We start from the raw sequence: 23,056 nt of genomic DNA, 5'->3' as shown, positions 1-23,056 counted from the left end.
GGTGGCGCACGCTTGTAATCTCAGCATTCGGGAGGCTGAGACCGGAGGACTGCGGTTCACGGACAGCCTCAGATACTTAGTGAGGCCCTCCACAACTTAGTGAGACCCTGTTTCAAAATAAAGAATAAAATAAAAGGGCTGGGGGTATAGCTCGAAGGCCAAATGCCCCTGAATTCCATCCCCAGACCCTCAAAAAGAAAAAAAAAGAAAAAAAAAATCAAAGAGAATCTAAGAGACATAGAAAAAAGAGACTAAATAATCATTAATAAATGAAACTTGGTTATTCCCCTCTCCCGCCCATACTCAAGATTGGACCCGGGGTGCTCTACCACTAAGCTATCCCTTCAGCCTATTATATTTTTTACTTTGAAACAATCTCACTAAGTTAATAAAGGTCTTAGCTGCTAAGGCTGGTCTAGTTCTACCTCTGTTACACCCTCAGCCCTATTTTATTTTTTATTTTGAATAGGGTCTCCTTAAGTTTCTAAGGGCCTCACTAAATTGCTGAGGCTGAACATGAACCTATAGTCCTCCTGCCTTAGCCTCCCAAGAACTGGGATTACAAGCATATGCCACCACATGCCGTTTGCAGCTGGTATTTTAAAATGCCCTAACAATTATGATTGCTGGCAAATTTTCTTTTCTTTTCTTTTCTTTTTTTTTTTTTTTTTTTTTTGCAGGTGTAGGGGTGGAACCCAGAAGCATTCTACCTCCGAGCTACACCCCCACCCCTATTTTTTATTCTTTATTTTGAAACAAGGTCTCACTGGGTTGCAAAGGGCCTCACTAAGTAGCTGAGGCTGGCCTCGAACTGTGATCCTCCCGTCTCAGCCTCCCGAATGCTGGGATAAGAAGCGTGCGCCACCACGCCCGGCTCTATTGGCAAATTTAAAACAAATATTTTATGTAAAATATTCAACCAGATGTGGTAGTGTACACTTGTAAAGCCAGTATGTAGGAGGCTGAGACGGGAGGATCACAGGTTCCAGACCAGCCTCAGCAATTTAGCAAGACCCTGTTTCAACATAAAAAAGAAAATTTAGCTGGGGATGTAGCTCAGAGATAGAATGTCCCTGGATTCGATCCTCAATACCATACACAGAGTCAACTCAAGAGTCACTAACTAATTTGATTCAAGAAGCACTTATTGAGCCGGGCGTGGTGGCGCACACTTGTAATCCCTGCTCTTGGGAGGCTGAGACAGGAGGATCGCATGGGTTCGAAGCCAGCCTCAGCTACTTAGTGAGGCTCTCAGCAACTCAGTGAGACCCTGTTTCCAAATAAAATATAAAATTAGGTCTGAGAGTATAGCCCGGAGGTAGAAAGCCTCTGGGTTCCACCCCCAGTACCACAAAAAAAAAAAAAAAAAAGAAAGAAACACTTATTAAAGTGAGATTAGCTGGGCATGGTGGCGCAGGCTTGTAATCCCCATGCTTGGAAGGCAGAGACAGGAGGATCGTGCAGGTTCGAAGCCAGCTGTGCTGGCTTAAGAGACCCTGTTTCCAAATAAAAAAGTATAAAAATAGGTCTGGGGGTGTATCTCAGAGGTAAGGGTTTCCAGGAACCCCAGTACCTCCAAAATAATAAGTAAATAAATAAATAAATAAAGTGAGATTATACCAGAGGAAAGGTAGCATTAAACAGTCGCTCCTCATCTCCACTCCCTGCCCCAAGAGCATAAATGGTCTAAGGGTTCGACATCGATGACTAGTTCAGTATAGCAAATGCTGTCACAAACAGGAATGCAGAGAGAATAACTGAGAGACAGTAAGAGGGATGCATAAATCAGACAAAAGAGGTTACAGTGATCATTTAAATAAGAGAGTTCATTGTTTATTCAAGCCTCCATTAACCCAAGAGGATAATTATACTAAAATTATATGCTCATTACAAATTCATGGATTATTTTGCAATCAGCTAAACATGCAGGACCTAACAGTTCCTTCTTCTGTATCTTCACAATCTTTCCCCTGCTATGGCTCTTTCTCCTTGGCATAGAACCAAATACACTACTTCCATATTAAAACAAAACAGGCCTCCTGGCTGCACAAAGAAAGCCGACCCCACATACACCCCAGCCCAGGCCTCATGGAGGGCATGGAGTTTAGGGAAACATAACAAACCAAACCAAAGGACTGCTGATCTCCCCCCGCCTAATTTCCATCTCTTTCTTTGTCATCAACATTTTCCAAAACTGCCATTTCACTCGGTGTCTCTACTTTCTTTCACCCTTGAATTCTACAACTTTGGCAACTGGCGTTTTATGCCTAATACCTAGCAAGCTCTGGGCATATAAGAGGTTCTCAGTAAATATTTCTTGAACAAATAAACAGGTCATTATAAATGTCCATGGACACTTTTCAGAATTTAACCTATGCACCTGAAACCTATTACCAGGTTAACCTATTAACCTATGACACTAAAATGTTAGATTATTGGTTATGTCTGTATTAAAAAGAAAAGGGTCTTCGTGGTAGTGCACACTTGTACTTAAGAGGCTCAAACAGGTTCAAAACCAGCCTCAGAAACTTAGCCAGGCATTCCAAAATTTAGTGAGAACCTGTTTCAAAATAAAATAAATCTGGAAAGCTCAGAGATAGAATGTCCCTGGGTTCAATCCTCAGTAACACTAACACACACACACAGCCAGTGTTATCACAGTGAGTTAGCCTGCTGAGCCAGGCAGGAGATAAGTACAGACTTCCAGAAAATGAAAACCTTTTAAGATCAAATTATTATATTCCTGACTGAACATAGATTAAAAATTGCAACAATAGAGAAATAAAAGCAAGTTTGTTTTAGACTGTTTGCATGAGAGGTTACTATAATCCATTACCACCACAAATCAGAGAAGGAGGAGATTAGGAACCAGAAGAGCATTGGCCATGAATAAAGAAACAGCTGGGGAATGTCAGCTTATTTCAAGACAAAGACATTATGGTATGGTTTAGTGTAATGTGAAAAGTACTATATATCTGTTTCAGGGATGTCAATATTCCAACACAAATTCCAAAATAATTTAAAAGTCAAACATGTGAATTCTGAAGCCGGGGGTGGTGGCGCACGCTTATAATCCCCGCGCTTGGGAGGCTGAGACAGGAGGATCACACAGGCTCAAAGCCAGCCTCAGCTACTTAGGCTCTCAGCAACTTAGTGAGACCCTGCTTCCAAATAAAATATAAAATAGGTCTGGGAGTATAGCCCGGAGGTAGAAAGCCCCTGGGTTCCACCCCAGTACCACCACCACCAAAAAAAAAAAAAAAAAAAAAAAAAAAAAAAAAAAATGTGAATTCTGGACTACCCCATGTTGAGTTATCTAAGCCACTGCTCCCTTTGCAGTTGACAAGTTATTAGCAATGAAAACTCTTGTGTAAGGGCTGAGCACTCTTGCAAGAACCAGGAAAGCAACTAAATGTTTTGCTTAGAGAGGAATCTATTACAGTCTGTGTCTCATTTCATGACTAATTACTTTTTTCATCATTTAGAAAATAAAAATGCTGTCACAGAAAAAGCTAAGATGAAAATTATTTCATTTAATTCAAAGCATAATATGACTATATATAGACAATTTCTAACATTTAAAGAAAAACTTACAAGAACACAGAATTTAGTATTTACATTTGGAATAAATTAAATGTTTAAGTAAATGTTGTTTACATTTAAAATCAAAGTTTTACTGGAAATCACAAAGGGCATAACTCATAAAAAGCCCATATAATTGGCACAAGTAAATCATCTAAAATAGTAGCAATCCATCTTTTGGTAGGCTATCATTTGATGGTGACTGTTCTTTTTCCAGAAGTTTTTACTAATGGCATTTTGAAATATGGCTTAGTGTGAAATTTGCCATAACAGTAAAATATTTTGAAGATTTTCCTGCCAAGGAACATCATAAACTACATGACTTAAATGAAGTAATTTATTAGCAGAATTCATAACAAAAACCACAGTCTTAATGGAAGAGAGGAAAAGTTACCACTTTTTGTTTGAATTTGGTTTTAAGTATCAACCAAAGGATTATTTCCCAGGCTCTCTGGTCTACCCTAGTAACAATGATAGTAAACACATCTGGAATAATATGAGCAATTCTAGCTGATGAACATCCTTACACTGTTTCAAAAGACTTGCTAATCAGAAGCCATCTCTCTGATGGAAAGTCCTAAGTACAAAGAGTTGTGTATGCATGCCACTTTAAGCCATAATAAAAAGTCTACTCAGTAACAAAGACCTGCCACACAGTTGCTCGGAGCTAGGGAAAGGGAATGAGGATTGCCAAAAAGAAGCTTGGAAATGAGTATTATTTCCTCCTACCAATAGTTTGGGTTACGGTGACCAGCTCAATACCACAGGTGACAGGAATGAAGGTTATTCTGATGTAGCTCTGAAGGATCAATAGAACTAATCGACATCTATATTCATTAGTCATTAGTTCACTTAGCAAACAATGATTACTTCATTATATGCCATGCACCACCACCAACAGATTACAAATACAAGACCAGTAACAAAGACTGCTCACTAGGAATTGTCAGTCCAGTAAAGCAAAACAGGTACACTGAGAGGTTAACAAAAACATTTCCAGGTGCAGACGCGTGCTGGCATTCAGGGCTTAGTCACACTCTGCCTGGGGAAGGAAGGGCCACCTAGGAAGGAGATACTTGTGAAGTCTTTATACAAACGGCCAATAAAGTCATGAAGATTCTCAACATCAGCAATCACTAGAGAAATGCAAATCCCCAAAACACAATGAGAAAGCTGGGCATGGTGTGCCCTTGTAATCCTAGTACTTGGGAAGCTGAGACAGGAGGATCGCAGGTTCAAAGCCAGATTCAGCAACTTAGTGAGGCCTTCACCAATTTTAGTGAGGCCCAAATAAGAAATAAAATAAGTCTGGGATGTAGCTTGAGGTAAAAGGCCCCTGGTTCCATCCTCAGTACCAATAAATAAATAAATAAATAAACACAATGAGATATCACTCAAACCTTTTTCTTTGAGGGTGGGGGGTTTAACTCAAGATTGAACCCAGGGGCATTCTACCTCTGAGCTACATTTTTTTTTTTTTGGGGGGGGTCAGGTTTTCACTGAGTTGCCAAGGGTCTCACCGCAATCCTGAGGCTGGCCTTGAAACTGCAACGTCCTTTCTCAGTCTCCCAAGTACTAGGATTATGTGCCTTTGCCACCACGCCTGGCTCTTCAAACTCTTTTTAGTAAAAATTGCTACAGGTATGCATTCTTCAACCACACTGGAATTTATTTCACAATTTACCAAACCTAATAAGCATTTCTTCTGACTATCATGAATTTCCCTCTAATGCTGCTGCAGTCTTTGCTGCCTGCTGAGCCCATGAAACTCAACGGCCCCATCCAACCTTTTCACTCCAAACTAAATGCCTAAGACCTCACCACTTCACGCTGCAAGTATGTCTACAATAGCCCAAAAGCAGGAAAAAGAAGGAAAAAAAAAAGAGGAGGAAAAAAGAATTTCAGTGGAGGTGCAGGAGTGGAAAAGGAAAGCTGGAAAGCCATGGCTTTGCAACGTCATCTCTCACAAAGGGTGATAGGATTCTCCACCGGATGCCAGTAGCCTAGCTAGGTGGAAGGAAGAGAAAACGTGGGAAGAAGAACATGTTAATTTGGCCCCGCTGCCACCTCAAATAAGTGCTCACCCTTTGGCCCTAACTGTTCTCTTTATTCTGGGGGACCTTGTGAAAGAATGCCCAGTGGGGGCCAGCGAACAGCATCCACCACAGCTTGAACCCGTCAACCCAAGAGCAACCCGGGAGATGCTTCTCATCCCTGTGGCTCCACATTTCACCCTGCCTTCTGCATGTCAACACTCTCCCACTCCTGCTTTGGGTCAGGGACGACGCTTTGGACACAGCTTTGCGCAGTGGAAGGGAAACAAGTAAAAGAGTATAGAAAACTAGCATTACTTAGTTTCCTATGTGGACGGGATTTGGAGGAACAAGACGTGGGTTCAAATGGGGGTCCTTCCCATGTGCTAGATATGTGGCTCTCAATCAAGGAGAATTTTGCCCTCCACGTCCAGGGGACATTGTAAAGGTCTGGGGACATCTTCAATGTCCACATATGGGAAAGATGTCACTGGCTGCTAATAATCCAGTACTGCACATGGCAGGCCCATGCACACAACAAAGATTTATTTTCACTAAAATGTTGGTGGCATCGAGGTTAAGAGGTGACAACGTAGCCAGGTGTGGTGGTACACACTTGTAATGCCAGTACTTAGGAGGCTGAGACAGAAGGATAGCAGGTTCACAGCCAGCCGCAGCTACTTAGTGAGACTCCCAGCAACTTACACCTTGTTTCAAAACAAAGAATAAAAAATAGGGCTGGGGGTATAGCTCAGAGGTAGAATGCCTCTGGGTTCAATCAAAGAAGGAGGAGAGGAGGAGGAGATAATAGGTTTAAGCTTTAGTTTACGCTCTTTAAAATAAAATGATGCTGATTAATACTTATAATTAACTTTAACTTGGACCAAATAAAAATGATGCTAATATAACTTTCCATGACTTTAACTTGGACCAAAAGAGAATGTACATAAAAGACTGATTCCAAACTTGAAGTTCACGGCAAAGGGTAGTGGCGGTTATTGGTGTCAACCCACCTCCTGCTTTGCATGATATTTTACTCTAATTTGAACTGAGCTGTACCTCTCTTCTAAGCTGCAACCACTCTTGCTAGGAACTTCTTTCTAGTAACTTGCAGTACCAGTTATCCTACCCCAACCCCTTCTCTGCCTTCTGTGCACACAGCCTCGACAAGACCCGCCACAAATTCGGGGGTAGGGAGGAATGGGGAGACTGGTGATTCAATCGAATATCCAAGCTCCACCCCCAGCCCTTTTATTTTTTTTAAATAGGGTCTCAGGAGGTTGCTGGGGGTCTCTGTATTGGTGAAGCTGTCCTTGAGCTTGCAATCCTCCTGTCTCAGTCTCCCAAGAACTGGCATTTCAGGTATGCACCACTACACCTGGCTTGCCTCAAACTATTGCTGTGACTGTGAGGAGAGCACTTAGTGGGACTAAAGTACTTGCTTTCTAAAGGTTTTCCAGCTACAAAATCATCTGTATTTTCAGACTAGGAAACAAATGACATTTCTTGACTGACTGAAAAGTATATAGTATAGGAGTAGATTTCTCAATCTGTATCTGGATGTACCACAGTCTAAACATACTGAAATCTTACTAATTAAATTCTGAGCAATACTGCACAAACTCCTTTCCATTCCCAGTTTACCCGATGATTAAGAAATGTATCTGAGCCGGGCGTGGTGGCGCACGCTTGTAATCCCAGCATTCGGGAGGCTGAGACCTGGAGGATCGCGGTTCGCGGACAGACTCAGCTACTTAGTGAGGCCCTCTGCAACTCAGTGAGACCATTTCAAATAAAGGATGAAAAATAGGGCTAGGGGTATAGCTAGGAGGTAGAATGCCCCTGGGTTCCATCTGCAATACCAAGAAAAAAAAAAATCTGTGTGTGTGTGTGTGTGTGTGAGATCTTTTTTCTTATTCTCTGATTTTCACAGAAGAAAACACATACCACATAGGGAAAAACATAGGTAAATATCTGGGAACAATATATAGCTACTTAAAATAATTTTTAAGAACAAAACTTCAACTTCTGGAAAGAATAATTCCTATTCTTCCTATTACAGACTGGATTACACACTACTGGATGATATACAAAACAAACAGAAGACTCCAGAACCGGAGGGAAGGCAGCGAGCCATGGAGAAGAAGACCCTCATGGTTGTGAATTCCTTAGGTTAGTTCTCTGTCCCACATATTGTAGGCTAAAGGCTTAAAGTGACAGTTACCCAAAATGCCACTAGGACTGAAAAAAGAAAAAATAAATAAAGTCCTAACAAAGGCCTACTCTCCTGCCCAGGGACCAGAAAATGAGCACCCTAGCAAGACAGCGATCTCAGACAATTGCCCTGTTACAGTGAGTACCAAAGAACAAGCTGTGGCTTCACTCCCACCCACACCAGCAGAAACCCACTCACACCCATGCCAGCCAAAGCCGAACGCGGAGCCCACGCTTCTGCCTGCTGAGGCTACTCAAATCATGTGGTATCAACACTGATGAACTACATGCTTACCAATGGTTAAGATGGTTAAGTATGCTATGCCACAATTGAATTTTTATCAGTTATAACCCATATAAACAAAAAAATTTTAAATGCCTAATATTAACCCTACATACTTCTAAATGCTCTAATAAACTTCATGTAAGCCTCAAAACAAACCATTTATCAAACGTCTAAAACGTTCTTTAAAAAAACTTAAGGTTACGTGTCTAAAATATTGCAGGAAGGAAAGACAATTTCCTATATGGTTCTCACAGCTGGTTCCAATTCTTCAATTAGTAATGTTCCCAAGCCACCTCTAAATTACTTTAAAACCATTCAGGCTCTATTGAGAGCTGCAATCTTGGAGCACATTTTTCAGTAACATAACTTGAAGATACATTACTAAATAACTTTTTATACTTTTGCAAGGAGTTACTCATAAAATTGTTCATTCTTATATTTATCAGAATTATACTATCTTTTAAAATAGCATGACACATTAATAAACACAAAGATGACATCCTCTATATTATATATCCTAATTATTTCTGGGCCCCCTATAATTTTATTAGTATTTCAGTTCTTATTCTTATTTAAGTCTGAAGACCTAGAATCTAGACAAGACTCTGCAATAACAAAACTTATAATAATTGTTAGGTCATTTAGAACCTCAGGTTTTTTGTTTTACATATAAAAGTGAGAAGCTGGGCCTGGTGGCACACATCTGTAATCCCTGTACTTCAGAGGCTGAGACAGGAGAGCTGCAGGTTCAAAGCCAGACTCAGCAATTTAGTGAGGCTCTCAGAAACTTAGCAAGACCCTTTTTCCAAGTAAAAAGCAAAATAGGGCTTAACATGTAGCCCAGAGATAGAAGGCCCCTGGGAGCCAGGCATGGTGGCACAAGCTAGTAATCCCTGCATTTGGGAGGTTGAGACAAAAAAAAATCGCAGTTCAAGGACAGCCTCACCTACTACTTAGTAAGGTCCTTTGCAACTCAGTGAGACCCTGTTTCAAAATAAAAAATAAAAAATAGGGCTGGGGGTATAGCTCAGAGGTAGAATGCCTTTGGGTTCCATCCCCAGTACTGCAAAAAAAAAAAAAAAAAAAAAAAAAAGAAGGCCCCTCGGCTCCATCCCCAGTACCATAAAAAAATAAAAATACCAGAGCATGGTAGTAGATACCTGTAACCCCAGTACTTAGGAGGCTGAGACAGGAAGCTTGCAGGTTCAAAGCCAGCCTCAATTATCCCCTCCCCATTTCCAAATGAAAAAATAAAAAGAACTGGAGGTATAGTTTGAAGGTAAAACGCCTCTGGTTTCAATTCGCAGTACCAAAAAATAAATTAAAATTAAAACAGAAAGGATAAAAGTGAGAGACTAGGTGAATCATGAACTCTACAATGACTTACCTTACACGTCCTCACATCTGGAGCTGTGAGGAGTAGAGCCCCACGGCACCAAGAAGCCGCCCGCTCCCGTCCTCGTCACTTCTCTGCACGCGGCTCACTACATTAATGTCACTCTTCTTGAGTGGTTTTCCATCAAAAGCCTTCAATGGCTCGCTACTGCCTCAGAAGCAATCAATACATTTTCACAACTTTTCTGCTTCTTTAGAAACTTTACTACGTTTGACATCGTTCAACAACAATTTCTATGACATCGTTCCCGATAGAGTTAAACAAAGGTAATGTTCATACGTTTCTTATATAATTAGAAAGCAGGTAATTTCATCATAAGAAGATTGTCCTCTCAAAAAAGCCTAGCAACGTTCCTATCATCATTCAGAAAAAGCACTTAACTTGATAACTTTTCTTTTTCTTCTTTTTTTTTTGGTGGTGGTGGTACTATTAAACCCAGATACATTCTACCTCTACCTCCAAACTACACTCCCAGCACTTTGTTTGGAAACAGGTTCTCACTAGGTTGCTGAAAGTCTCATAATGCTGCTAAAATTGTCTTCAAATCTGCGACCCTTCTGTCTCAGCCTCCCAAGTCCTGGGATTACAGGAGTGTGCCACCATTGTCTGGCTTACTAATGCTTATATTAAGAACAAGCATTTATTTATTTATTTGTGTGGGATGGGGGGTACTGGGAATGGAACCCAGGGGCATTCTACCTCTGAGCTACACTTCCAGCCCTATGGTTTATTTTTTTTATTCTTTATTCTGAAATAGGGTCTCAGCCAGGCGTGGTGGCACACGCTTGTAATCCCAGCATTCGCGAGGCTGAGACCGGAGGATCGCGGTTCGCGGACAACCTCAACTATTTAGTGAGGCCCTCCGCAACTTAGTGAGACCCTGTTTCAAAATAAAGAATAAAAAAAGAGGACAGGGGGTGTGCTCGGAGGTCAAATGCCTCTGAGTTCCATCCCCAAACCCGCAAAAAAAAAAAAAATAAATTAAAATTAAATTAAAATTTTAAAAAAATGAAACAGGGTGTCAGAGAGTTGCAGAAGGCCTCACTAAGTAGCTGAGGCTGCCCAGGAACCGCAATCTTCCTGTCTCAGCCTCCCACATGCTGGGATTGTAAGCGTGCGGCACCACGCCTGGCTATTTCTTATTCCTTCTGCACAGTGTTAACCATTCCAGGTGGCAATGGAAGAACAGAGGAGTGGAGCAGCCGAGATGGAGAGGGCCCGCACCAGAATTAGGCAGCAGCGACTCAGCCTTCTGAGACCCTGTAATGAGCCCCCACCTGAAAGAGGACTTTCTTTTACAAATATTGTATTAAGGAAGAGAGAAATTTTCATCTGTTTAGCTGGGTCTGTATTTCACTATTTTTCCTATTCCTGAAAAAGACTCACACTTTTTCCATCTCGGTGACAATATAGGTCACAACTGGTAGGAAAGTAGCACATGTGGCGAAGCCATGGGCTCCGGAGCAGATTCTGTGTGGAACCTGGCTCCTCCACTTACTCCCGGGCGGCCTTGGCGAAGTGACTTAGCACTTCTGAGTAATAGCTCAGTACTTGGGAGGCTGAGACAGGAGGATCACAGGTTTGAAGCCAGCCTCAGGTATTGAGTGAGGTCCTCTGCAACTTAGTGAGATCTTGTTTCGAAGTAAAGAATAAAAAATAGGGCCAGGTATGTAACTCAGAGGTAGAATGCCCCTACATTCAATCCCTAGTTCTGCAGGAAAAATAAAGTGGGGGGATAACATACCCCACTTCACAGAGTACTAGAAGGACTGAGTTCATTCATTGTAAGTGTTTGGAATACTGTTGCACAAAGAAGTATCCACTGTAGGAACTATGGTTAGGTCAAGACCTGGACGATGCTTTTTTCTTTATCTTAAATCAAACAAAAGCAGACTTTTTGCTTGATTTCAGAGACAAAAATGTGGCCTAACAGTGAATTCCTGACTTGCCGAAACGTCACTTTTTATGGTAGTTAAAACTAAGATTGTGCCATTAACCCTTCATTTCATCAAAAAACACCGTACCCCAATTTACCATGTGCCAGGCCCCGTGGAATGAGAAACTGAAGAGACCCCCTGACCCAGTGCAGGTGAGCAGTGAAAGGCCAAAGTCACCGCTCAATGGCTGCCTCTAGGCTCTGTCAATCAGTGTGGTCCTGACCCAGTGCAGGTGAGCAGTGAAAGGCCAAAGTCACCGCTCAAGGGCTGCCTCTAGGCTCTGTCAATCAGTGTGGTCCTGACCCAGTGCAGGTGAGCAGTGAAAGGCCAAAGTCACCGCTCAAGGGCTGCCACTAGGCTCTGTCAATCAGTGTGGTCTTGGTCTCATTTCAAACTCACAACCTGCTGCACTTCTAGAACTCAGCAAGAAATAGAATGAAGAAATAGCTTTCCAAATAAGCACCAAGGACCATCAATGAATTTAATAAGTCAGTGCTGTCAGCGCTACGCTACCAATCTGGCACTCTAAAAATAAAAACTTTATTTAGCCAGGCACAATGACACATGCCTGTAATCTCAGCACTTGGGAAGCTGAAACAAGAGAATTGCAGATTCGAGTCCAGCCTTAGCAACTTAGCAAGACTCTGTTTGAAAATTAAAAGTAAAAAGGGCAAGGGGTGTAGCTCAGAGATAGAATGCCCATGGATTCAGTCACCAATACTAAAAAAAAAAAAAAAAAAACATAAAATTTATTCAAAGACAAACTTTGTGTGTGTGTGATACTGGGTATTGAACCCAGGGCCTCTCTACCTCTATACCCCCAGCTACACACACACACACACACACACACACACACACACACACACACACACATATATATATATTTTTTTAAACAGTATCTCACTAAATTGAGGAAAGCCTCACTAAATGGCTGGGGCTGACCATAAATTTGTGATCCTCCTGTCTCAGCCTCCCAAGTACTGGGATTGCAGGCATACGCCACAGTGCCCAGCTCAAAGACAAACTTTATAGTCATGATAACAAAAAGCACTTAGTTCCACTAAAAGATAAACTCTATCAATGTTGATAAATTATATCAACGTTGGTAAATATTCATGATTTTTAAAGCACTTTTCAAAATCAAAACATCAAGAAACCTCAACGTTGACACATGCAAATCTTCCAATGTCACACATATAAAAGGTGAACGATGAAGAGAGCTGTTTTACTTTCAAATGTCCTTTTTACACCTGCTAAATTAAAAAGCGGATGTCTGTTTCTGTGACTGTCTTTGTTGACATTCAGAGGAACTCGTAAAGTAACTGGATGATTCTAGCTCTTCAGTCTACTTACTAGCTGGGAAGACGGCAAACAAAACGACAGCAACACACAAGGCAACCCAAAATAAGTGTTAAAAGTAAAAACAGATAAAAATGAAATGATACTGAATTACGTTTAAAGGAAAGAAGGATGGGCTTAAGGCAAAATGCAACGTAAGTGAAACAACCAAGGGCTGCGGCAAATGTAGGAAGGCACAACGCACTGGACTAGGAAAGGATAAAGGAAAGAGAAAGAGACCATCACTTTACAGAAGTACTGATGAGACTTGCAAAGAGAAAAAAATCAAGTTTTGAGGTATGCCAAGATATTTTTGGAGAAATGGACACAGGTTCCTTAAATACAGAAGATAAGTTAGATGACTAATAAGAAATGATAAAGAATGCAAGAAAGGATATCAGAGCACCTTTTTTTCTTTTTTCTTTTCTTTTTTTCTTCTTCTTCTTCTTTTTTTTTTTTTTTTTTTTTTTTTTTGTGTGTGTGTGGTGCTGGAGGTGGAATCCAGGGGCTTTCTACCTTTGTGCTACACTCCCAGACATATTTTCTTATTTTATTTCGAAACAGGGTCTCACTAAGTTGCTGAGAGCCTCACTATGTAGCTGAGGCTGGCTTCGAACCTGTGCGATCCTATCTCACCCTGCCAAATACTGGGATTACAAGCGTGCGCCACCACACCCGGATTCACAACACATTGTTATGACTATAAGGTAAGCAGCTAGTTTAAAAAGAGACACAAATGTTCATAGAAGAGTCATAAAAAGATTTTATTAAACTATCTTAAAATGAAATTTAAATTTTTAGCTATGTTTTCTTTAATCTTTAACAAATTTCAGGTAATCTCAGAATATATTAAATGTGAGAATCAAAAAAGAATAAATCATATCCCACAATTTTGCAATCCATTCATCTGCTGATGGACATCTTGGCTGGTTCCATAGTTTGGCAATGGTGAACTGTGTAGCTATGAACACAGATATGCATGCATTAGTTTGATAGTATGGTTTTCATTCTTTTTTTTTTTTTTTTTTTTTGGGTGGTGCTCAGAGGCTTTCTACCTCCGGTCTATACTCCCAGAGCTATTTTTATATTTTATTTGGAAACAGGGTCTCACTAAGTTGCTGAGAGCCTCACTAAGTAGCTGATGCTAGCTTTGAACCTGTGCAATCCTCCTGTCCCAGCCTCCCAAGCACTGGGATTATAAGCATGAGCCTCCATGCCCAGCTGGTTTCCATTTTTTTGGTTAGATACCCAGTATTAGCTGGGCGTGGTGGTGCACACTTGTAATCCCCGCGCTTGGGAGGTGGAGACAGGAGGATCGTGCAGGTTCGTAGCCAGCCGCGCTGGTTTAAGAGACCCTGTTTCAAAAATATAAAATAGGTGTGGGAGTGTAGCCTGGAGGTATAAGGGCTTCCAGGAACCCCAGTAACACCAAAAAAAAAAAAAAAAAAGATACCCAGTATTGCTGGATCATATGGTAAGTTCATTCCCATTCTTCTGAGGATCCTCCATACTGTTTTCCAAAGTGGTTGCATGAATTTGCAATCCCACCAACAATGTATTAGAGATTCTACTTCTCCGCATCCTTGCCAGCATTTGTTTGTGTTTTGAATGACTTACATTCTAGTTTGAGTTAGGTGAAATCTCAGGGTAGTTTTGATTTGCATCTCTCTGACTGCTAATGATGTTGAGCAATTTTTCATGCACTTATTGGCCATTTGAATTTCTTCTTTCACGAAGTGTCTTTTAGTTCACTTGTCCATTTTGATAGGTACACAATGGAATTTTACTCAGCCATAAAGAAAAACACAATTATGTCATTTACAGAAAAATGGATGGAAATGGAGGACATTATGCTAAGTGAGATTAGTCAGTCACAAAAAATAAGAAATCGGGTGTTCTCCCTAATATAGGGAAGCTAAGGAGAAAATGGGTCATAGGAGGAACTCTAGACGAAGAAGGAGATACTATAGATGAGCAAATAAGGCGACCTAACTGAGGGGTATGAGGGGGAGACAGAAATTTCCTAATGTTCATGATGTACATTCACAAACATATCAATGTCAATCACTAAGCCAAACGTGAGGAGGGAGGGGAAGAGAATGGGACAGGAATGAGGGAAGGGCTAAATGAGTGATGTGTGCATATATGCCTCTACCATCTTGTACTCCAATAAGATGTATGACTACAAAGCACCAATAAAATTTTATTTTTACAAAAAAGAATAAATCAAGTATTATTTTATGGGAAGCATAGAGTAATTTTTCCAAATAATTTTTTTATGGTACTAGGAATGGAACCCAGGGGCATTCTACCTCCAAGCTATACCTCTGGCACTATATTTTATTCTTTATTTTGAAACAGGGTGTCACTGAGTTGCAAAGGGCCTCACTAAGTAGCTGAGGCTGTGTACGAACCGTGATCCTCCTGTCTCAGCCTCCCGAATGCTGAGATTACAAGTGTGTGCCACCATGACTGGCTCCAATTAAAATTTATTTATTTATTTATTTATTTATTTATTTATTTATTTATTTATTTATCTTGTGGTACTGGATACTGAAACCAGGAGTACATTACCATTACTGCTAAACTCTGGCCTTTTTTATATTTTATTTTTAAATAGGGTCTTGCTAAGTTGATGAGACTGGCCTCAAACTTGCAATCCTCCTTTGTCACCCTCCTCTATCTAAAATTAATGATAAGCTGGGTGTGGTGACACACACTTGTAATCCCAGCATTCCAGAGGCTGAGAACAGAGGATCACAGTTCGCAGACAGCCTCAGCTACTTAGTGAGGCCCTCTGCAACTCAGTGAGACCTGGTTTCAAAGTAAAGAATAAAAAAATAGGGCAGGGGATGTAGCTTGGAGGTCGAATGCCCCTGGGTTCCATCCCCAGTCCCGCAAAAATAAATAAATAAATAAATAATAAATAAAATTAATGATAACACAGCGTCCTGAACTTTGTATTAAGATGACTGTTTTGAGAAAAAATATTCATGGCCTTCATCAATTTTTTCAGAGGCTGTTAATCCTATCTACTCAAATAATTGATTATTATTTTCTCTTTTTCAATTAGGAACTGGTTTAACTCAACTAAGATTTTTTGGGGGACTTCCGGGAAGATGGCAACCGAGAAAAGCGGGGCTTAAGAGCCCTGCTAACAACCAATCTCCATTACCACAAAATCAGCACCTTTCATAGCCAGAAAACACCATCACCAGAGAAACAAAAAAATCACCAGGCTCCAGAGAGAAAGCGGACTGAGAACAGACCTCAGAGCCACAGAGGAGATACACCGGCCTCACGCCCAAGGACGCGGCAGCAGCACTTTACTGCCTGCGGCAGCTGCAAATTCACCGGACGGCTACAGCAAGCCGAGGTGAGCCGCTGCAGAACAGCCAGGCGGGATCTTTCGGCGCAGGGAGCATCTAAAGCTCCCAGTGGCTGACTCAGCACACGCTGCAGGGACTCAGAGTGGAAATCAAAACCAGGAAGAAATAAGCCAGCCTCACGGCCGAGGGCGTAACAGCAGCGCCATACTGCCACCGGCGGCAGCAGCAATGAATTCACCGAGGACAGTACAGCTACATCTGCATACTCAAAAACAGTGAGTCAAATTGCGGGCCCCAGAGGAGAAATCCCAGTACTGTACTCCCAGGGACTTGACCCAGTAGGGGAGTGGCGGTGGCAGAGATATCACACCATATGAGAACATGCAACCTGGCACCCCCCACAGTCTAAAGCAGCCTCTATCGACTCTCTGGGTTGGAGACTCTGTGATACAACCCAGTAAAGGAGTAGTGGGGTCTGAGATACCACAGACTCGAGATCAAGAGCACCTTAAGTGAAGTCATAGTGACCCAAGGGAACAACCCAGAGAAGGCACAAACTTCTGAAATCATGGGAAAGAGGAATAACACTGGAGTAATGAATGCCCACAACCCCACAACATCAGAACCCGATAAAAGAGAAAATCAGAGATTTCTAGAAGATCAAATCAGGAAAATAACTGTAGAAATAATAGAGGTGCTTTGAAAAGAATTCAGAGAGAGCCAAAAAGAGATAAAGGATGCAATTAATGAAGTAAAGGCCTCAATTCAAAGCACAAACAACCGATTAGACCACATGGAGAACAGAATCTCGCTCTTAGAAGATGAGCAATCCAAAAATGAACGCATAGTTTCTAATCTAGAAAAAAATATCCAACAGCAGGAATCTGACATTGAAGAAATATGGGCCCATTTTAAGAGAGCTAACCTAAGAATAATTGGAATAGAGGAGGGAAAAGAAAGTGAAACCAAAGGGATCAACAATCTCTTCAAGGAAGTAATAGCAGAAAATTTTCCAAACATAGAACAAGAGGTTGATACACAGGTCCAGGAAACCTATAGAACTCCCTTCAGACAGGATCGGAGAAGAGGATCCCCACGCCACATAATTGTCAAAATGACCAATGTGGAAGCCAAGCAGACAATCTTAAAGGCAACAAAAGCAAAGGGCCAAGTGACATTCAGAGGCAAACCAATTAGAATCACTCCAGACTTCCCAAACCAAGTCATGAGAGCCAGAAGGGCTTGGAGTAACATATTCCAAACTCTGAAAGAAAACAACTTCCAGCCAAAAATTTCCTACCCAGCAAAACTTTCTATCAAATTAGATGGGGAAATAAGAAGCTTCCATGACAAACAGAAAATGAAGGAATTTTTGTTTTCAAAACCAGCACTAGAGAAAATACTCAAAGAGATTAACTACAAAGAAGAAATAGGTAACACACACCAGAACCAGAGAAACAAGAGTTTTCATCCAACAGTCAACTAAGATTGGTTATCTGTGGAGATTCATTACTTATGTTAGTCTTTTACCTATCTCTAAATTGTATTGTTTGCCTTTATTGTTGCTAATTTTTAGGATTTCTACTTGGAATATTAATATACCTTCAGATATAGCATTTGGAAATATTTTATCCCATTCTATTAGTAACTGTTAACTCTGTTTACATTGTCTTTGGATATACAATACTTTTTTATTTTTTAGGGAGTTTGTATACTCTTCTGTTGCCTGTGCCATTGAAATCATATCGAAGAAATCACTGCCAATTTCAATGTTGTGAGTTTTTATGACCCAGATTTTCTTCTAAAAGTTTATAGTCTTAAGATTTATATTTAGGTCTTTTATCTATTTTGAGTTAATATTTGTATATGGGATTAGGTAAGGATCCAATTTTATTCTTTTCCATGTAATTATTATTTTTCAACAATATTTAGTTAAAAGATTATTATTTCCACCACCAAATGTTCGTAGAAACCTTTTCAAAAATAACTTGACAATATAGGGAAGAATTTAGCTCTAGGCTTTTATTTAACTCCAATGGTTTATATATCTGCCTTTAGAACAGTACTACACTGTTTCAATTATTGTAGCTTTACATTGTCTTTGGATATACAATATTTTTTTTTATTTTTTAGGGAGTTTATTTACCCTTTTGTTGCCTGTGCCATTGAAATCATATCCAAGAAATCACTGCCAATTTCAGTGTTGTGAGGTTTTATGACCCAGATTTTCTTCTAAAAGTTTATAGTATTAAGATTTATATTTAGGTCTTTTATCTATTTTGAGTTAATATTTGTATATGTGTTAGGTAAGGGTCCAATTTTATTCTTTTTCATGTATTATTATGTTTCAACAATATTTAGTTAAAAGACTAGTATTTCCTCCACCAAAAGTTCATGGAAACCTTGTCAAAAATAACTTGACAATGTATGGAAGAATTTATCTCTAGGCTTTTACTTAACCCAAATGGTTTATATATCTGCCTTTAGAACAGTACTACACTGTTTCAATTATTGTAGCTTTATATAGTTTGAAATCAGAAAATATACATCTAGCTTTGTTCTTTGAGATTGTTTTGGGTATCTAGAGTTCATATTCCATATCAGGATAGATTTTTTCTGAAAAATAAATAAATAAATGTATGATAATTTCACCTAAAAAAAAAGAAAAAAATATTCTCTGGTAAGAAAGAAAGCAAAAAGAAATATTGAAATGTTATCTTTAAGTCATCAAAAACTTGGTATCAGACAAATGAAAGTGTTATGTGAGATTATCAATGTTAATATTGGATAAATTGCTATAATACTAGATGTCAACCACTAAGCCAAGCATGGGAAGGAGGGATGGGGAGGGAACGGGGTGGGGATCGGGTAGGGTCTAACTGGGCGATATGTGCATGTATGTCTACAAAATTATTTTCTTTATACCACTGTGATGTATGAATACATTGCACCAATAAAAAATAAATTTAAAAAATTTTTTTTAAAAAAAAGATTTTTTTTTTTTTTTTTTTGTGGTGGTGGTACTGGGGATGGAACCCTTCAACCTCTGGGCTACACCCAGACCTAGTTTATATTTTACTTGGAAAAAGGGTCTCTTAAGCCAGCGAGCCTGGCTTCGAACCTGAGCAATCCTCCTGTCTTCGCCTCCCAAGTAAGTGTGGAGATTACAAGCATGCGCCACCACTCCCGGCATCTAAGATCCTTTCAACAATGGTTTCGGGTAGAGTGGAGGACTTCTTTAACACCATTTCCACAGGCTTAATGAAATTTTACATCAGCAAGATTTGCAATTCTCTTTAGCGCTATACTGACAAAAATCTAAATGCTTACATGTTAAAACAACTTGAAACTGAGACCACCATCAAATGAAAAGTAGTCTGTCTTCCTCATTGCACTTTAAGTGCTTTGTGTTATCTAAAAAGTTAGTCCATCCTCCACAGTACCCCTATTACTGATAAGAAAATGTTTCATACTCGTACTGTCCATTCACCTAGCAGCTCCACACAATGCTCATTGAACAAAATAAAAAATACTTCTCAGGAAGAAAGGACCCGTAGAAGGATACAAAAGCCCATCTCGAGATTAAACATGACTGCAGCCTTTGACAAGGGGCCTGTGCTGGGGCTGCCCTGGGAAGGTAAGGGTGTTGCATGGGCTCCTGAGTGTCTAAGGCATAGCTGTGCCTAGAGCCGAATCTGGTTTTGATTCCGTGAAATGCTTATATGGAAGGGAGCAAATGCAAGCACCACCAAGGGGGCCTTCATACAGTCAACAAATATCTCTTGAGTCCTTACTATGTGCCGGGTACCTACCTAGTCAGTGGAGACACGGCAGTAAGAAAGACAATGTGAACCCAGCATGGTGGCACACGCTTGTAATCCCAGCACTTGAGAGGCTGAGACAGGAGGATCGCAGTTCGAGAATAGCCTCAGCTACTTAGGCCCTTTGCAACTCAGTGAGACCCTGTTTCAAAATAAAAGAATAAAAAATAGGGCTAGGGTATAGCTTAGAGGTAGAATTTCCCTGGGTTCCATTCCTAGTACTGAAAAAAAAAAAAAAAGAAAAAGAAAAAAGAAAAGAAAGAAAGACAATGTGATCCCAGCATGGTGGCACAAGTCTGTACTCAGTACTTGGGAGGCTGAGACAGGAGGATCACAGGTTCACAGCCAGCCTCAGCAACTTGTGACACCATCTGCAACTTAGTGAGACCCTGTTTCAAAATAAAAGAATAAGCACCAGGCGTGGTGGTGCATGCTTGTAATCCCAGCGCTTTGGGAGGCTGAAACAGGAGGATCATACAGGTTCTAAGCCAGCTTCAGCTACTGAGTGAGGCTCTCAGCAACTTAGTGAGATCCTGTTTCCAAATAAAGTATAAAATAGGTCTGGGAGTATAGTGTGGAGGTAGAAAAGTCCCTGGGTTCCGCCTCCAGTACCACAGAAAAGAAAAGAAAAGAAAAGAAAAGAAAAGAAAAGAAAAGAAAAGAAAAGAAAAGAAAAGAAAAGAAAAGAAAAGAAAGGAAAAGAAGAGAAATAGGGCTGGAGGTACAGCTCAGAGGTAGAATACCCATGGCTTCCATCCCTAGTACCACAAAAAAAGAAAAGAAAAACCATGAGGCTTCCCTCATGGAATATACATTCTCATGAGAAGTAAGGCAATAAAGCAGGACACCAAAACATCATATGGGTGCCATAAAGCAGTGACAGGAAAAACAGTGGGCTGGGCAGGGAGGTGTTTACGTAGTCAGTGGAGGAAACACTTGAGCAAAGACCCAAACTAAATGAGGGATGACGCTCTGGGCATCACCCCACAAAGGGGAAAAAGCAAACAGAAAAGTTCCAGGGAGAACAAGAACACTTGTTCATAAAGTAGAAAGGTCAGTATGGCTAGAGCAGAGTGAACGGGACAGGGAACGAAGGGGTGAAGTTAGGGAGACGCATCTGCATCGGGGCATTCCACCTCCAAGATACACCCCAGCCCTGTTTTAGTTTTTTATTTTGAAACAGGGTCTCACTAAATTGCAGAGGACCTCACTAAGTAGTCAAGCCTAGCTGTAAACCTACAATCCTCCTGTGTTAGCCTCCCAAGTATGAAATTATAAGCATGTACCACCACACCCGGCTAGGAACTTAGATTTTTTGTTGTTGTTTTTGTTCCTTGGGATGGAACCCAGGGGCCTCTACATCTGGGCTACGTCCCCAACCTATTTTATATTTTATTTGGAAACAGGGTCTCACTAAGTTGCTGAGAGCATCGCTAAGTATCTGAGGCTGGCTTCAAACCTGTGAGATCCTCTTGCCTCAGCCTCCCAAACACTGGGATTACAAGCGTGTGCCACCACACCCAGCAGGAGCTTGGATTTCTTAAAATGATCAGAAACTAAAGGGTTTAAAACAGGGAAGCATCAAGATCTGATAAGAAATTTTCTTGGGGGGATGGTACTAGGGATTTAGCAGGGGCATTCTATCTCCAAGGTACAACCCTCAGCCCCTTTTTATTTTTGGTTTGGAAACAGGGTCTTGCTAGGTTACTGAGAGTCTCACCATGTTTCTGAAGCTGTCCTTGAACCTGCTACCCTGTATCTCAACTTCCCAAATACTGGGATTACATGCAAGCTCGTCCACTCCAGGCATGATATATGTTTTTACTTTTTAATTTGGATTACACTGATAATCAGAGAAATAAACCTTTTTGTGTGGGGGGCGGGGTACCAGGGATGGAACCCAGGGGCATTGTACCTCTGAGCTATACCCCCAGCCCTAGTTTTTAGTCCTTTTTGTGTGTGGCGGGTCTGGGGATAGAACCCAGTGGCATCTGACCTCCAAGCTATACCCCCTAACCTATTTTGTATTTTTATTTTGAAATAGGGTCTCACTAAGTTGCAGAGGGCCTCACTAAGTAGCTGAGGTTGTCCACGAACCACATTCCTCTGGTCTCAGCCTCAGGAATGCTGGGATTAAAAGTATGTGCCACCACACTTGAGCAGTCTTTTTATTTTTGAAACAGGGTCTCACTGAGTTGCAAAGGGCCTCACCTAAGTAGCTGAGGCTGCCCGTGAACCGTGATCCTCCCTCCGGTCTCCACCTCCAGAATGCTGGGATTACAAGTGTGTGCCACCATGACCAGCGAAATAAACCTTATTTGACGTTACAAATCTAAATCTTAAATTATGAAGAGCCTATCCTTAGAATTACTGCTAGTAAATTTATCTTATCTGTTACTTTAAAAGCTTTAAGATAAATTTTAAATGTATTTATTATGTTGTCAAACAAAACAATGTAATATTAATTATTCCTGCATTAGTTTCAATCAAAGGTTCACTTGTTACAATCTGTAAAAGACATTATTTACCAAAAGTTTCAATCAAGTGATGGCATATGCCTGTGATCCCAGTGCTTGGGGAAGCTAAGACCGGAGGATTGCAGATTCAAACTAACCGCGTTGACTCAGCAAGACCCCATTACAAGGTAAGAAATAAGGCAGGACTAGAGTGTAGCTCAGAGGTAGTACGCCCCTGGGTTCGATACCCATTACCACAATAAAAGCAAAGGAAATCTCGCTCTTTTTTTTCCCTTCTTATGTAGACAAGAGGCAGTTAGGAAAAAATGGATTATTGCCAAAACGCCTCTACTGCCCTCTAGTGCTCATTGTAAAGAAGACCTTCACACTCGCAGTTTGAAACAGTCACAAAATGTTGGAATAGAGCTTCTAGCATCCTCTGCTGTCAGAATCTTGCAGGTATAATTACATTGCTCTGCTTTCAATAGTATTAATTCTCCTTTGGAATTTGTTTTTTGAAATTTAAATCATTAATCTCCCTCACGCTTTTAAAAAAAAAATTCTTCCTAGTGAGCTTCAATAAAGCTAAAATTGATCATTAATCAACTATTAATAAATGATAATGAAAAAACCATCAAACCCAGAAATTCTGGGTGTGTAGTAT

At 40.6% G+C, this 23,056-nt stretch overlaps 1 protein-coding gene across 3 annotated transcripts in view; it reads right to left on the bottom strand.

Annotated features, from left to right (window-relative positions):
- WDR70 (WD repeat domain 70) overlaps positions 1-23,056 on the bottom strand; it is a gene marked incomplete at its 5' end in the record, with an annotated part of 251,957 nt that overhangs the window by 199,806 nt on the left and 29,095 nt on the right. The gene's annotated exons all lie outside the window — the stretch shown is intronic.

Source organism: Muscardinus avellanarius (genome assembly GCF_963383645.1).
Source record: "Muscardinus avellanarius genome assembly, chromosome: 1".
In the NCBI taxonomy this organism is placed as follows: Eukaryota; Metazoa; Chordata; class Mammalia; order Rodentia; family Gliridae; genus Muscardinus; species Muscardinus avellanarius.
This window is presented reverse-complemented; position numbering and strand designations above follow the sequence as displayed.